The following is a 15,978-nucleotide window of genomic DNA, read 5'->3' on the forward strand; positions in this document are numbered from 1 at the left end:
TGGCTTTGCATTCAGGAATTCAAAGTTTCTTTCTTTACATCTTTTTCTGTTTAAAACCCTCTCGCTTCTAGAGTCCAAGGTTCAAACTGAACCTTCTCTTCCCTGGTCAGACTCTCGTCTAACTCTGACTCTCTGCCTCCCTTCTTCTCTTCCCTCTCTAACTACCTAACTCTCACTTCCTATATTGTGAAATCCATGCATGTCCGGCCAACGTAATCGCAGCTCACATGCCATCAACACGCGCGACCTGCACACTTCGAAACATTCTGATTTCCCATTTTCCTTTGTTGTTCTCACAAAGGAATTCAATCTACATATCTAACTCATTTAACCCATTTTTTATTATCCAACATTCTTTCTACAATGAATAGATTCCAGCCAAAATTATATTTATTATTTATTTTATCAGAATCAATAATTTACTGGACATTCCATTTAAACCTATTGTTCTTTAAAACTTATCTCCAGGGTTCGATTCCCGTTTTCTCTCATTTTATTTTCATTTACTAATTCTCTTTATTTTTACTTACATGAAAAAGGTGACAAGCATTTTTCATGTAACACTTGTATATAAAACGTATAATTGGCTTCAAAATACCTAAATTGCTTGTTGCTTACCTTGGATACGAATTGATTTTAATGATTTACAACGGGGAACGATAAAGTTTTCACTCTAAAGTAAATAACAGCTTTATTTTTAAACTTTTATTGGAAAAATGAATTCAGGTAACTTGATTATGTAGTAGAGCTGACATCTATTCAATGTAGTCGCCTTCAACCTCAATCACCGCCTTAATATGAGTCCGGAACTGGAAGCATGCCTTTTCCATAAGTGCCAGTAGGAGCTCCGTGAATACTCTGTGGATGGCGATGATCAGGCTGGCTTTGGTGTTGTGGGAGGTCATGTTGGTGATGTTCTCGATGTATGACCAAACGAAGTAGTCCAGTGGATTCAGGTCGGTAGTGGAGAGGGGGACCAGTAAGAGAAAGGTACAAAGTTGTAGCACTCTTTCTGAACCTAAGCCTGGGTCTCTTTGGGCTTATAGGTCAGCGTTGAGTCTTGCTGCCACATCATTATCATTCAACGATGCCGTTTTCAATTGCTTGTAGCTTTTGGCAAATGATAATAGCACGTCAAGGTAGTGAAGGCTGTCTGTCCTCTATTGCCCAACTAGTGCAGTTTGAAAGATCTTACAGATTACTATAATAATGTAAAGATTCGCATAAAAAAGGTGGCAACAGTCATGTGATTGTATGCTTCAAATAAGAAAGTAGTGATGCTGTTTCAATGCCAGGGACTACTCTAGCTATTACTCTGCTGAGATCAGCATTTTGTAGAGCTCTTAGTAAACTTGTTTGGGTCAAAATGGATTTGTTTTTAAAGTTATTCATACGATTCAAATCTGCTTCGGATGTTTATTCAAACTACATTCACAATTACGTTATGGCTAAACACTTCATATTGTTTCTTCTGATATGTTTCTGATCTGAATCTTATAGAAAACCTGTTGCACAGAACTGATCTTTACATGATCATTGAGATGATTCATGCAAGCAATTGTCGTTTTAGGTCAATCTCTTGAAATATTTTTGATTTTGTTAGCTGTCATTGGACTCATATGGCATTTAGGCTTGATATTGATACTAGTGTTATTTTTATATCAATAAAAGTATGAGAAAACTTCACATGTATGTGTGAATTTTTCAAGTCCTCTTAAAAAAAATTAAATTCAACGGAATATATTGAGTTTTTTTTTGTAAATCAATCATTCATTTAAATCTCTTTTAATAATTGAAAAAACAAAAGGGAAGGAATTAATTTGCTAGTCTTCAAAATTTAAACAAATAGGAAAATCATTTCTAGCTGTAAAATATGTAGCAAATCTTCATTTATAAAAAGAACGAACAATTGCATCCAATAATTTTATAAATAAATTAAAACATTGTCATAAGCTTTAGTTTCATAACAATCTTGTTCATTTAATAATTTAATGACAAAAATGCCCCCCCTCTCGCCAATCTTTAACGAAAAACACTCATCTAGCTGAAACCACCGTCAATAATTTTCTCCACTCTTTATCTGTGCCTAAATCCAAACGTAGATTCCATGAACAAAACTTCTTTCTTAGAACTGCACGCCTGTGGAACTCTCTTCTGTTTGCCTGTTTCCCATCTAACTACAACTTGGATGTCTTTAAGTCCAACATAAACAAATTCCTGATAAACCGCCCCCTTAAGGAATCCAATTTATCAAATCTTCCTTACTAACAATTACTACGATATTATCCCATTCATTGATTACTGTACACTCAATAACCCTTACCCTCGAGTGGCCTCTGGGCCTTGATAAGTGGTGACTCCTATGTAAAAAAAAAAAAAAAAAAAAAAAAAAAAAATTGATATTGTGACAATTGAAAATCCTAAAAAATACATACAAAAACAAACAAACGAAATAAATGAAAGTAAAAACATCCAGTCAATACCAGATAGGTAAAACTAGTATCAAGTATTGGGATAAATCTAAATGCTAGGTTTACAATTTACAAAAAACATTTTTTTTCATGGAAAATTCGCACCCACTCTCCCACTATTTAATAAAAACTAACTCAATTGTGACTGTTCTATTTTATTGTCAAACTGCCCTTTTTGTTGTTGATATCTTAGACTAATTCAAATATTTAAAATATATTTGATAAACAAAACCATTGAATAGAATACAAGCAAATATAGCTAACCGGCGCGGAAGTTGAATAAAAAGTTAGAGTAGAAAATTTTGGTCATGGTTAATAGATTTTAAAAATCCTAAGAAATGCTGCTTGTCACTATTTCAAAGCATCTTATTGTATAAACCCATTATGTGTAATGTGTTTTCTTTTAACTGTACTATCACTGTTTAAAGACTGTGAGAAGCCATTTTCCAATATGGTTGCATCGTGTTTACATGCTTTTTTATATTCTTTTACTGACAGTTTTATCTATGTAAGATTATATTTAGCAAAGATAATTTAATTTTTATATGCTATTTCCCACAAAAAAATTGAATTTGTTTTATAACAATTTTTAAAAAATTATTTTTTTTTAATTTCAGGTAAGAATTTAAGTTTGAAATTTTAAGCAGATCTACTGAATTTGTAAGTAAATTTATTTCAGTTCTTGTAAATAGTTAAAAAGAAATACTTTTTTGATGTTGAAAAACGATATTTACTATTAGACTTATATAGATTAATATTAGGTATGGGATTGGCAAATAGTAACGGAGTAAAGATAGGAGTACATGGTTTTGAATGACAGTTTATTATAATTTTTTGTAAGTTTCCAGCTACTTTTTGATTGTATTTAAAAGATCGGGTTTGTATTACTGTACACATAGATTTGAAAAAGTTGTCCAAAAACAAATATATAACAAATAAATGTTATCAAAGGCAAGATAAATTACTTTTCTACCTAACTGGATAATTTTCTATTGTTTTTATTCAATGTAACATGTTTATTCAGCTCGAAAAACATAGCGTTTACCGATGTATTGGAAAATTTAAAATGGCGCCCTTTCACACGGTTGGGAAAAGGAGTTAAAAAAAAAAAAAAAACTAGACAAAATACTGTCAGAAACTCGCTCAATATAGGTTACTGTGACATGCTGACATATATTCGGTGGGGTTTTAACAGTATTTTGCATATTTTTTATTTTTAACTCCTTTTCCCAAACTTACCGTGTTCAACAGAGAATTCGGCACCATTTTAAATTTTCCAATACATCGGTAAACACTGTATGCTTTTCGAGTTGAATAAACGTTACATTGAATAAAAACACTAAAAACATATCCAGTTAGGTAGAAATGTAATTTATCTTGCCTTTGATAACATTTATTTGTTATATATTTATTTTTTGACAACTTTTTCGAATCTATGTGTACAGTAATACAAACCCAAAAGATTAAAGACTAAAGTTAATTTCGAAAAGGAAAAATATTTGTACACGTGAAAAAAAAAAAAAAAAAAAAAAAAAAAAATTATAATGAAAAATGTTTTCACAGTGACATTCAGAAGCTGACAAACTCCGTTTAATTTTGAAGTTAAATAAATTCATTTAAAAAATCTTTTGAAAGATAAATATTAGTTTATTGGTCCTAGTTCAGTCATTCCCAATGTGGGGCGCATGGTAATATTTTGGTGGGGCATGGGTAGGACGTGCACCCTTGGGCTTACTATACCATATTATATATTAAATATCACAAAGGGGAGGCATCAGGATTTTAGAAATGCCTAGGTGGGGCATGGCACAAAATAGGTTGGGAACCACCGGTCTAGTTCAAAGATAATTAGTCCTAAGATATTGAATTAAATAATAAAAAAAACACCTTGTTTATACAAAAAAAGTTTAATTAATCCCCAAAAGTGAGAGATTCTACCTTTTTCTTAAGCAAACACAAACGTCAACATGTGGATTCTATGGAAGCCCAAAATGTCAGACAGTCAAAAGGCTGTCTGAAAATGACATAAGGTAGTTATAGGGAGTGCTGATTTTCTTTTTTTTTTTTTCCCCAGCCGTGCATCCATACATTCATATCGTGAACGTTTGTTATCATTTTTATCATTTTTTTTAATTTAATTATTTTTTCTTTGTTACTGTTTTTTTTAAATTAAAAAAAAAAAAATTATTTTTCAAGATTATATAAAAATTGTTATGCTGAAAGTTTGACGTTCATTCAAGCAAGGAAAATATTAAAATCTTACATATAAAAATTACGTGAAACATGTAATCTAAAAAAAAAAAGAAATATTTTTTGCAATTATAATTTTTTTTTGCGTGAAAATATTAAATAAACAATACTTAATTCAATGATAATATCAGTAATTCAAGAAATTAATTCTTCGAGTTATATCAAATTTATTAATACGGACTTTAGGGGCCTTTTGCATAATATTCCTGAAAAAGTTTTATCTATTTTTTTATTGTTACAATTTATGATACTTTATATTCATAAAAAAAACAAAAATAAATTCATTCATTTTTTTTTTCCACTGAAAACTGTAGCTTTAGTAAAAGTGTTTTTTGTTTAAACAAAATAATACATTTCCACTAAGATTCAAATAAAATTTTACGCAGCAGCCCGATCTTCCAGTCCTTGAGTTTAATGACTATTTGGCTGACTCTCCCCGCCTCGAGGCGGCTAGAGCGGCTAGTTGCGAGGGCCAGGTGACAGAGCGGGAGGTTTTTACTGTGCTGAAGCAGGTCAGCTGTGACAGATCGCCGGGACTCAATAGTCTGCCATACAAACTGTATTTGAGGCTGTCGTCCATGTTTCTGCCTCTTCTGACGGATGTGTTCAACCATTGGTTTGCTCAGGGATCCATCTCGGGGCAAGTCACCAAGGGAGTGATCACATTGCTGAGGAAAAGTGACGAGCATGGTAGGGAAGAGTTAGACGATTACAGGCCCATAACTCTGCTAAACACAGAGTTGAAGATTTTGGCCAAGGTCCTGTCGAATTGGCTGCAGGTTGTTATCGACAAGTTGGTTGAACCGGAATAGAACTATGCTGTGAAGGGGAGATCGATTCAGAATAATGTGCACCTGATATGCACGATCTTAGAGGGAGGGATAGATGACGACACGGAAGCCGCGCTGATCAACTTAGATCAGTCCAAAGCTTTCGATAGGGTTGACCATCATTTCTTGGCATCTGTCTTAGAGGCCGCCGGTTTTAAACCGGATTTCTGCAAGTGGATCGCCGTGATATATCGACAGCCCACAGCGTCGTGCAAGTCAACGGAAAGCGCTCAAAACCCTTTGTTATTTCTCAGTCGGTTCGTCAGGGTTGTCTGCTGTCGCCCCTGCTCTATGTCCTGGCTTTGGAGCCCCTGCTCCGCAAGCTGAGACGTGGGGAGGCAAATTCGGCCCTACGCGGAATTGCAATACCCGGTGACTCAGCCGCCAAGGTGTCCACGTTCGCCGATGATGTCACGGTCTTTGTGTTGAGCTTCAGAGAAATCGAGATCGTGTCGGAGGCGCTCGCTTAGTATGAAAGAATTACAGGGACCAAGATAAACTGCAGCAAGTCGGTAGGACTGCGGTTGGGCACCTGGAGTGGCAACGCCAACCTCCTGGCGGCCTTCAGCTGGACGGATGACCCAGTTCGGATCCTCGGCGTGTGGTTCGGACCGGATCTCCAGCTTGACAAAAATTGGTTTGAGGTATGGTCAAAGGTGGAGGCTGCAGTCAATTCGTGGCTTCCTGGGAAACTTTCCTTAAAGGGTAGAGTGCAGGCGTGCACCACTTATGTCTTTCCTCTCATCCTTTACCGACTGGCCGTACTTCCCCTGCCTGCACAACACCTAACAGCTCTTGTCGAACTCTTGTCCTCGCTTCTTTGGGACAGAGGAAGACACTGGGTAAGCAGACAGGTCTATATTCAACGTCTGTGTGAGGGAGGCTTGGGAATGCCGGACTTGAAGTGTCATCAAGAGGCTGAGAGGCTGGCCTTCCTGAGCCACTATAGGCAAGATGACCAACTGTGGTATTGCATGATTACTGCCGCCTTCCCTGACCTCATTCTCGACCCTTCTATCAAGAGCCGTTGCAGGCCGCGGGGAGAATCTGCCTACATGAAAGAGTGCCGAGCCACGCTAAAACAACTACCAAGGTCCAGCAACCTTATGACTGCTACCCGTAGGGAACTCCACAGGGTTCTAGTGAATGGGGCCGCCGACAACCCACTATGCGCGCATTTCGGTTGGCAGCAGAATGAGATCTGCTCCACGTGGAGCTGGGCGCCAGGTTTGAGTCATCTGAACAATTCGGAGTTCTGTCTGACCTGGCAATTGGCCCGAAATGCACTTCCACTCAACAACATACAATGCAGTTCCGGGTTTTTGAAGTCACCTGATTGTCCCCGTTGTGGGACAACGGCCATAGAAACGACTGATCACACTTTCTTCGATTGCCACAAACTCCGCCAGTACTGGTCGTATGTCAGCGAAGTGACGGCTCACATCGATCCTGAGCATCCTCGCCCAATTACCGTATCCAATGTTGTGGGACCGGGAAAGACAAATGGTCTACGTTACGATCCTGGCCGTGGCGAGAATGGTGATTTGGACGTTGCGTCTGCAAGGTTGTCAGGGGGTGTTGTCTTTTTCTGATCAGGATCTGATCGCTTTCTTTAAACACCAACTACAGGTGAAGATCAGATATGATAGAAGAAAGCTGCATCGCGCGGCATTTGACAGAAGATGGATACATGTAACAAGTCTGTGTGTACGAAGATGAGCCAAATTTGAATACGTGTTCCCTGCCTAGGTGTGGAACGTGCAGTTCCGTAAAGTAAAATTAAGCAAGTAGCCTCTCAGTTAGCTGAGTGTGTGTTCCATCCCTCCCCGATTAGGAAGCCTCCAAGATCCCTACCGCCTCCTACTTGCAACTTTTGTTTTCACCCCTTCCTCTAAATTTCACCCATCTTGGAGAGAAAGAAATACAAACTAACCCCCATCCATTACCCACAAAATTTTCTTTTCTCCATTCACCCGCATCTAGAGGGCATCTCCACGTAGAGACTGACCCGCAGAAGCGAGGTTCCGTTTACAAAACTAGTGGAATGGACAGTCTATCAACTAAACGGGGTTGGGAGGGTCCTACTAATCACCTTTTGTTTTTTCTTCCCTCGCCCTCGACACAAATTAATTATTGTACCATTTTATTATCTTTTTTGTTTTTACACGTCAATAAAAAATGTTTTAAAAATTGGGAGTTAAGTAGGACGTCCCCCAGTATGAAAGGGTGAATGCGGTATTATGGTGAAAGAAGATACTAGCTGGGAGAAACTTTTGATTTTGTTTAGTTCTGGAGTGACAAGGATGACCAACGAACCACACAATCTCCCCTTTTGAGTTGGCCATGTGCCTAAGTTTTTTGTTCATTGTTGATTTTCACTGTATTTTTAACATGAATAAAGGATTTAATATCTCAAAGTGTAGTGTCTGTTCCAGCAGATACTGCAAGCAAAGACCATATGTGGGGATAACCCCACATATAAGACCTTGGTCAATGTAGGGGCAACCCTTCATACCAATTGTCACTATCCAGCTCCCCTACTCCTCGGGGAGTTGATCTCCATTTCCCCTTCACTCCTCACATTAAAAATCGGCCTTGTGCCTAATTTGCTCGGTGGGGGAGCAAATAAATACCCTTTTCTTGGCGTTTTGGCCAAGATCAAAGTGTAGTATCTGTTCTTACTACATGCTGTACTTATTGTGATATAAAGTGGGGGATCACTTTTCTGTATTTTTTAATGTAAAATGATCACCCACTTTACAACCAGTTAGTCTCAAAGCCATTCAAGTCATTCTCCAGATCATTCAAGTTGTTTTTGAAGGATTCCAGTTATTTTTTAAGCATTCAAGTCATTCTTAAGGTTATTCAATTCATCCTTAAGTTCATTAAAGTCATTCTAAGTCATTTACTTTTTATTTATTTAAGTCATTTCAGCCCATTTTTTGGTCATTTTAGTTTATCTTTAAGAATTTCATGTCAATCCTACATTCACGCATTCATTCATTACACGAGAGCACGTGACTAATGGCTATCGGCCTTGTTTTTGTTTGAGTCCATAAGACAAATGATGAAACATGATGTCACGATTTTCTCCTTATAGAACAGATTGTTGACAAACCTACTCTCATATCTCATGCTGACAACATTTTTCAAGTTTAAAAATTTTTTTCCTGGCAGTTTGTTCTGAACAGTGTTCATCCATTGTTCTGTCTCTGCTGGAATTTTTCGATCACCCAGTTGTTTCAAATAAAATAAAAGTGCAACAATACTTATGATGTCTCTCTTCATCACACAGTGTATCAATACTCAATGGCTGATTGGAAAGTCTCAAATCTTTCATATCAGAAATTCCTCTGCACTTCATATTTGAAAAAATATATCCCGCATCATATCCGATTTGATAAATTGGTTAATCATTGTTATTGAAAGCTTTATACCCCCAAAGAAATTCCAACAGAAATCAAACTGCCAGCCATGATGCTTAAAAAGCTGCAACCGGAATTGGCTCTCATTCTTACAAAGCTGTTCAATCATTACTTAAAGGAGAAATGCTTTCCATTATCTTGGAAAACTTTGTCAATCTGATGAGAATTTAAACATACTTTGGATAGGTCTTTTGCATCTTGATACAGACCAATCAGTCTCCTGTATATCATGACTAAATTGCTTGAATCTGTGATAAATCAAAGAATTGTCAATCCTTTTCGACAAAAGTGACAAGCAATATGAATTTCATCATTCAAGATCAACCACTGATGTGCTGACTATAATATTACACAATCAATGAATCTACTAATGGGAGATTAATTTCTTTATTTTCCCCTTTTTTATTTTAACTTTCACCTCCAACAAGGTAGTTTGCCACTCAGATCAAGGAATTACTGAGAATTAGGGGTCAGATTTAAAGGGGGCACCCTAAGTGGAGAGTTATGAAGAAAGTAGTTTGTTCAAATTACATTAAAATTTCTGCATGTTGGTAGTCAGGAAGCAGGGATGGAATTCTAAAAGTTAATGATACGAGAAAGAAAGCAATTAGAGTAGAAAACCTCACAGCTTCTGGGAACTTATATGATGAAGGGATGAGATTTAGCTGATTGTCGAGTGTTTCTAGAGCAATAGCTCTTGACATATCAAAAGTTTTTGATAGGATTTGGAACAAAAGTTTACTTCACAAGCTTGCTAGCTATGGAATATCTGGAAATGTCTTAACCATCAAATCCTTTTTCTCTGATAGGTTTATAAAAGTAGTTGTTAATGCTTGCATGTCTCAAGGATCTATTCTGAGCCCAACCTTCTTTCTGATTTTAATTGGTCTCTCAAATCACATTTTAAGATGATTAACTTTTATACAGATGATACAACTAAGAACATTAATAGAAATCTTTCTAATTCTCTTTCTCTTCTGATCTTAAACACATGATGAAATGGGGGGGGGGAGGGAAGATAGCTAGTTACTTTTAATGTTTTAAACTAAGTTTTTGTCATTTCACCACCAATGCTCGGATCCTTACTTTGTCCTAATTGAAATACATTGTAGTCTCTTTGAGAAAACACATTGCTTTCATAAGCATCTAGGATTGACCTTCACTCCAGACTTGAAGTGGAAGACTTAAACTAAATTTGTTGCCAAAGTTAATGGAAAAATGGTTGGATCCTTCTATAACTCCAGAAGGTATCTTAATTCTGGTGTAGTCCTCTGTGTATAAGAGTCAAGTAGTCCTAAGATGGAGTACTGTTGCCACATCTGTAGAGGTGCGACTCTGAGCACCTTTTCCTCCTGCCTTGACAAAGTACATGACTAACTTCAAAATCTAGGTGTTATTTCCTCTTTTCTGCAGCCTCTTTCTCACAGAAGAGATGCTGCTTGTTTTTCTCTACTCCTATTATTTTCATGGCCGTTGCTTGATTTGGTTTCAGTCCACAGTTCCCTTCTGTAAAACATTCACAACAAAAACTCGTCTACCGACAATGACTGTAAATAATTTCACTTACTCCTCTGTGCATCTAAAACTAAATGGAACTTCCATGAAAGTTTCTTTCCAAGAACTGCCAGTCTATGCCGTGCAATATCATCGAGTTGCTTCTCAGCTGACTACAGCACATTTGTTTTAACTCCAATGTTAACAAATTTTTGTTGAGGTGTCCTTTTAAATAATCAAATTCTAATCATTTCTAACTATCATTTCAAATCTCTACTGTGTTATCTTGACAAAATTCATAAGCTATTATCCTCGGGTAGCCTTTGGGCCTTGATAAGTAGTGATTCATTAGTACAAAAAATATGTTTGTGTATGCCTGACTAAAACTTGTAAATTACTAAAGATATACTTAAAAAAAAACATTTGACATATTCGGATTCTGAGCTTGTTATGGTTAAAAAAAATAATATTCATTTGCTTGGAGTTACCAAGGATTAAATTAGGAGGGGTGTTAGAAGAGATGGCTTTCTTTCATTCTTAGTGGTAGTTGTTCAAAAAAGAATAATTAAAATGTGTGAAACAATTAGCTAGTGATGATTTCCTTTCTTTTTCTTTCTATTGAAGCAGATTCCAAAGTTTGTGCATGAATGTGAGAAAGAAAAGACAGGCAGTGGGAGTCATGTTCAAAAGTGTGGAAGGAGAAGTTTTTTTTTTTCTTTTCTCTCTCTCTCTCTCTCTCTTTTAATTATTTTATTTTATCGTCCTTGTCCCATGCAATATCGTATAACCCAACTAGTTTTATACAAACACATACACAATGAGCACAGAAAGGTACCTTCTACTTTAAATCGTTTGTTTGTAAGAATAAAGATTGAAATATTAACAACTAGACTAATTCAGTATCGATTACTCACAAGTATTTTTTTCTTTTCAATGGAATCATTTGTAGTAGTTGTTTTGTCCTGTGAAACATTTTGAACATAAGTAACCTGTTTTGGATGGTGTTTTCTTTTCATTTTTCTTAAACTTTTTCTGCTAGGGGATGGGACAACCAACCAGATGTCTGACATTTAACCCTATTTTAGTGAGTCCAACCAAGAGATCTTTTCAGGATTCTAGCCGTCCCTTTCAGTGCAATCGTTTGTATTTCACTTGCACTTGGTTCACCGGGTATGCTTGCTATGTACTTTTTAAAGTTCTTTTTCATAAGCCCAGTTGCTCCTATGATGACTGGTATAATTGAAACGTCTTTTCTCTTCAGTGTTGGCAACTCAAATGGCTGATTAAATATTTCTAAACTTGCTTAATAACAAAAAAAGTCAATCATCTGATTCTCTCTCTCTATATATATATGTGTGTGTGTGTGTGTATGTATGTTTTCTGCTTTATTCAAAAAATGTTTCGAGGTATTTTTTTAAATTTGCATAATGTTTAGTAACTCTACTCTTAAAGATGGAATGAATAAGTACTGCCAAGGGACTTGTTTGCGATGTTCAACAATGGTTTTAACTAAACTTTACAACTTGTAATCAAAGTAATCTAATTAGTAATTTAAATTAAATCGATAACTGAAATATTTATGATGTAATTCATATAATGAATACCAACAATGAATTATAACTTTGCTGTTTTTTGTTAAAAAAAATGTATGTTGATAAATATAAAAAAAAACATAATGGAGTCTCAAATGTTGTGTATCAGGAAACAAAATAACTTCGTAAAGATGTTTGAGATTGAACATTTTGTTGACTTAATTATGAATTCAGTTGAATAATTTGTTGAACACTAAAAATATAGTTTTCATGTTTAACAAAAGATAAAAATCATTTGTCTTTCTTTGGGCATCTTTCATTTTAATCAATAATCCTATTTAACACACAATGAAACAAATGTAAACATTTATGATATAATTTGTATAATAAATGGCAAATACAAATTATAAATTTGCTGTATTGTCTCCTGATAAGTAATGAAAAACTTTGATTCTGACCCAAGAAATTTTCTTCAATTATAGTGGGTTTTTTTTTTATATATATACTGCTGTTCTCGCGTGTTATTCTCACAATGTCACTTCCGGCCTTCTTCGGGCGTATTTTGTCGAACTCCGAAATCTTTTTGTTAAACTCAGAAATTTGTACGGAATTTCAGACAGAACCTTTTATTTAATCCACAAGGGTAGCATGCTTTTGTTCCATTAGCCATGACCAAGTAGAAGTCTTAAGCAATTCACAGTTGTATTCTTAGAATCATCCACATTGATGACTGAATCTTCAACCTCTAGAAGATGTAACTTAGAATTGAATTTTACTTTGTACTTTATCCTTTATGCCACGAGTCAAAATCATACAAATTATCAATCCTGATCTCCAAAATTCAGAAGCATTTAAAGTGTTTTAATTTCAAAGGAGCCTAACAAAACTCTTTTTAATTTTACATATTGCTGATAAATCATGATTGCAACACTTTAATAACCTTTTTTAATTTTAATTTGTTGTTAATGTCTTTTGGACATTTCCCATTGTAATTATCTTTTCCATTCAACACTTCAAAAGTGTAATAATAATATAGTATAACTATAAAGATAAAATTCTCTTATATATTTCAGTATCCTATAATTCCCCCCCAATTCCCTCTTACCATTATTACTGAATTGAACCATCTTAAAATGTTCTATGATCTTGCAATTCTTAATCTGATTCGGCAACATTTTCCGGAAATATTATTCTATTAGCGAAAAGAAAGATTTGTTTATTTATTTATTTATTTATTTTTTTTTTTATTCAGACAATTTTTACTGACTCTGACTTCTAGAGCAATTAATTTGCTCATACTCCAACTCCATTGTTTTTTTTGTTTTTTCTAAAATGACTTTTGAAATCATTCAAGCTTTTCTTTATCATGTTGTGATCGATGATAATTTCAAAAGAATTGAAGCAAATGATTGAGCACAAAAAAGGTTTATTAAAAATCTGTTGGAATAATTTCATTAGCTTTGTTATATTGGCTATTAATGGTTGCCTTTTGTCTTGCTCACAAGTTTTTATTGTTTTTGTTTGTCAAGTGGCAACATTATTATTTAAAATCTATTGCAACACCATATTTAACATCATTATTTATTTAAGTATTAATGAATAAAAAAACATTCAACATTCTTTATTCGTTTAATTTTATCACTTATTTTGATCTATATAATATAGCAATCTAAACGCTTTATTGAATATAAACTGTTATTTTACCCATTATAGGAGGGAAATTAGGGGTTTATATCTTTCCAAATGATATTATTAATGCAAGAGAAAATATAATAAATTCAACTGGATATGCGCCTGATTTGTTGATTCTATTTTCTGCCTCTGTAACCATTCAGCCTCCTGCAATCCTTAGTAGTAATAAAAGTAATGAAAACAATTAGAATAAAATTTGTGAAATTGAAATGGAAATTTCTTTTAAAAATGTTGTTAGCTGAAAAATTTTATTCAAGTGTATTTTTGTTTATTTTTCTTAAGATTGTTCATATTACAGTTATAACCCCAGAATGTTAATTTCAATAAGATACTACAGTAGAAAATAAATCCTGTCATACTATTGATGCCAATAGTAGGTTCTATAACAACACCACTCGTAAATTGGCCTTATAAGTTGCATGTCACAAATCTTTAAATCAAACAAAAAACGAGAGAAAACAAGAGAATCGAAAGTGAAATGCTAATCGTGCAGTAAAAGGGGAGTTGTTCAATACTAACAGGTCAAAATCCGGTCAGGAGAGATCTATGAGCTGTAAACAAAATACAGAAGTACAAAACACAAGAAAAAGGAGAGAAATGATAGTTTCATATGTTGTTTGCTACAGATCTTTAAACAAGACAGGAAAAGAAAGATTAACAATAAAAAAAATAATGGTTATAATCGAAGGTGAAATGGGTATAAACACAGTACAGCAACAAGGTCAAAATTCGGTCAGCTGTGAGGGAATGAAGATCAAAGAACTGAATGTATAACACAAAAATGGAAATGAAGAACATTTGAATGGTAAAATATTAAGATATGAAAAATCACTGCATCGTAATTTAAGTATCTAATATATAAAGGTCTGTCTGTCAGTCAGTTTCCATATTTTCAAACTCTATCTCCACCGAAACTAAAAGTCACAGAAAGGCACTATGCGCCATTCTTTTATGGGGCTTTAGCCGGTTAAAATTGTTTTTAAGAGGTCAAAAATGGATCAAAATTGAAAAAATCGTTAAACATTTTGTACATTCATCCTACTTTATTTTTAATTTTTAATCAGTTTATATGCATGTCACATTTGTACAGTGGTAACGTCACCAACTTTGAATGCTACAGTTTCGGTTTCGATTCTAACTGATGGTACCGAAATACTTTTTTTTTCTTTTTAAATCACGACTATAATAATATGCACAAAATCTGGACAAATTAAAATATCATATTTAAATGTATTTTATGGCTGGGCAAAGCCCCTCCCCCGCGCTAGTCAACATAGAAAAACTTTACAATGGTAGGAAGGATGCATTTGCCATTTTTGGAAAGGAAAGAAACACCTTATCTTGGCCAATAATCAATGTATTCACAGAATTTACACTGCATCTATTAGTGAATCTTTTATTGATTACAATTTATTTGAAGAAGTTGCCCTAAGCCTCCACCATGATCTCCAGATGGAACGTGAATCTGGAACATGTAGCCTTCATGGTATCCTTCGAGAGATCACTAAACACTAGTTTAATCTCGGCAATCTTTTTATTTATTTTTTTGTGTTGCGGTCTCCTCACAGCTATCTTCTTCACCCAGCACTTAACAACAATGGACAACAACTCAATATAGCCATCTGAATCGAGTCTGAATTCGTTTTTGAAGATGTTGGACGGCATGATGTAGCCTTCATTACAAACATACTCAAAACTATCACACTTCAAACGTTCTAAAATTAAAGAATATCAAAAAAAAAAAAAAAAAAAAAATTACCCTTAACACTGTATTATTGCATAAATATCAATACTTTTGACAACCCTATTCAAATAGAATTTTGACTACATTCAAATTAAACTAAATAATTTTAAAGTTTGTGGCTCATTATGTCATAAATTAAAAGTTACAAAATCCTTAAATGTATTGCTTTTAGTAGCTTATATTTTGGTTTAATATTATTAAAATTATCGGGAATTATAAAATTAAATTCTTATATAGATATGTCATAATCATGTTGACACACCATTTTCTGTTAAGATCATCAAAGTTAAGTGACATTGAGCCTGGACAGTAGTAAAATGGGTGACCATTTTGGAATACGACGTGCTGTATGTGCTCTCTATTTATATCTGCATTGTTTTGAGTCATCCTGAACTTTTCCTTGCCACTGGAATCAGGTAGTGCCGATTCAGAGGAGTTGTGATTTGTTCACAATTACAGGGGTATCAATTGTCGCTCAAGATAAACGGAAGCCATGATTTATTATTTTCAACTGAACTTGCCAAGAATGATTTTTTTTTT

At 34.6% G+C, this 15,978-nt stretch overlaps 1 protein-coding gene and 1 pseudogene across 3 annotated transcripts in view; both read left to right on the forward strand.

The window, feature by feature from the left end:
* Positions 1-15,978, forward strand: part of LOC145291046 (alpha-mannosidase 2x-like) — a 326,286-nt gene that overhangs the window by 80,493 nt on the left and 229,815 nt on the right. The gene's annotated exons all lie outside the window — the stretch shown is intronic.
* Positions 8,183-8,308, forward strand: LOC145242914 (U2 spliceosomal RNA; annotated as a pseudogene).

Source organism: Euprymna scolopes, chromosome 2, assembly GCF_053919585.1.
Source record: "Euprymna scolopes isolate OS-2025 chromosome 2, ASM5391958v1, whole genome shotgun sequence".
In the NCBI taxonomy this organism is placed as follows: Eukaryota; Metazoa; Mollusca; class Cephalopoda; order Sepiida; family Sepiolidae; genus Euprymna; species Euprymna scolopes.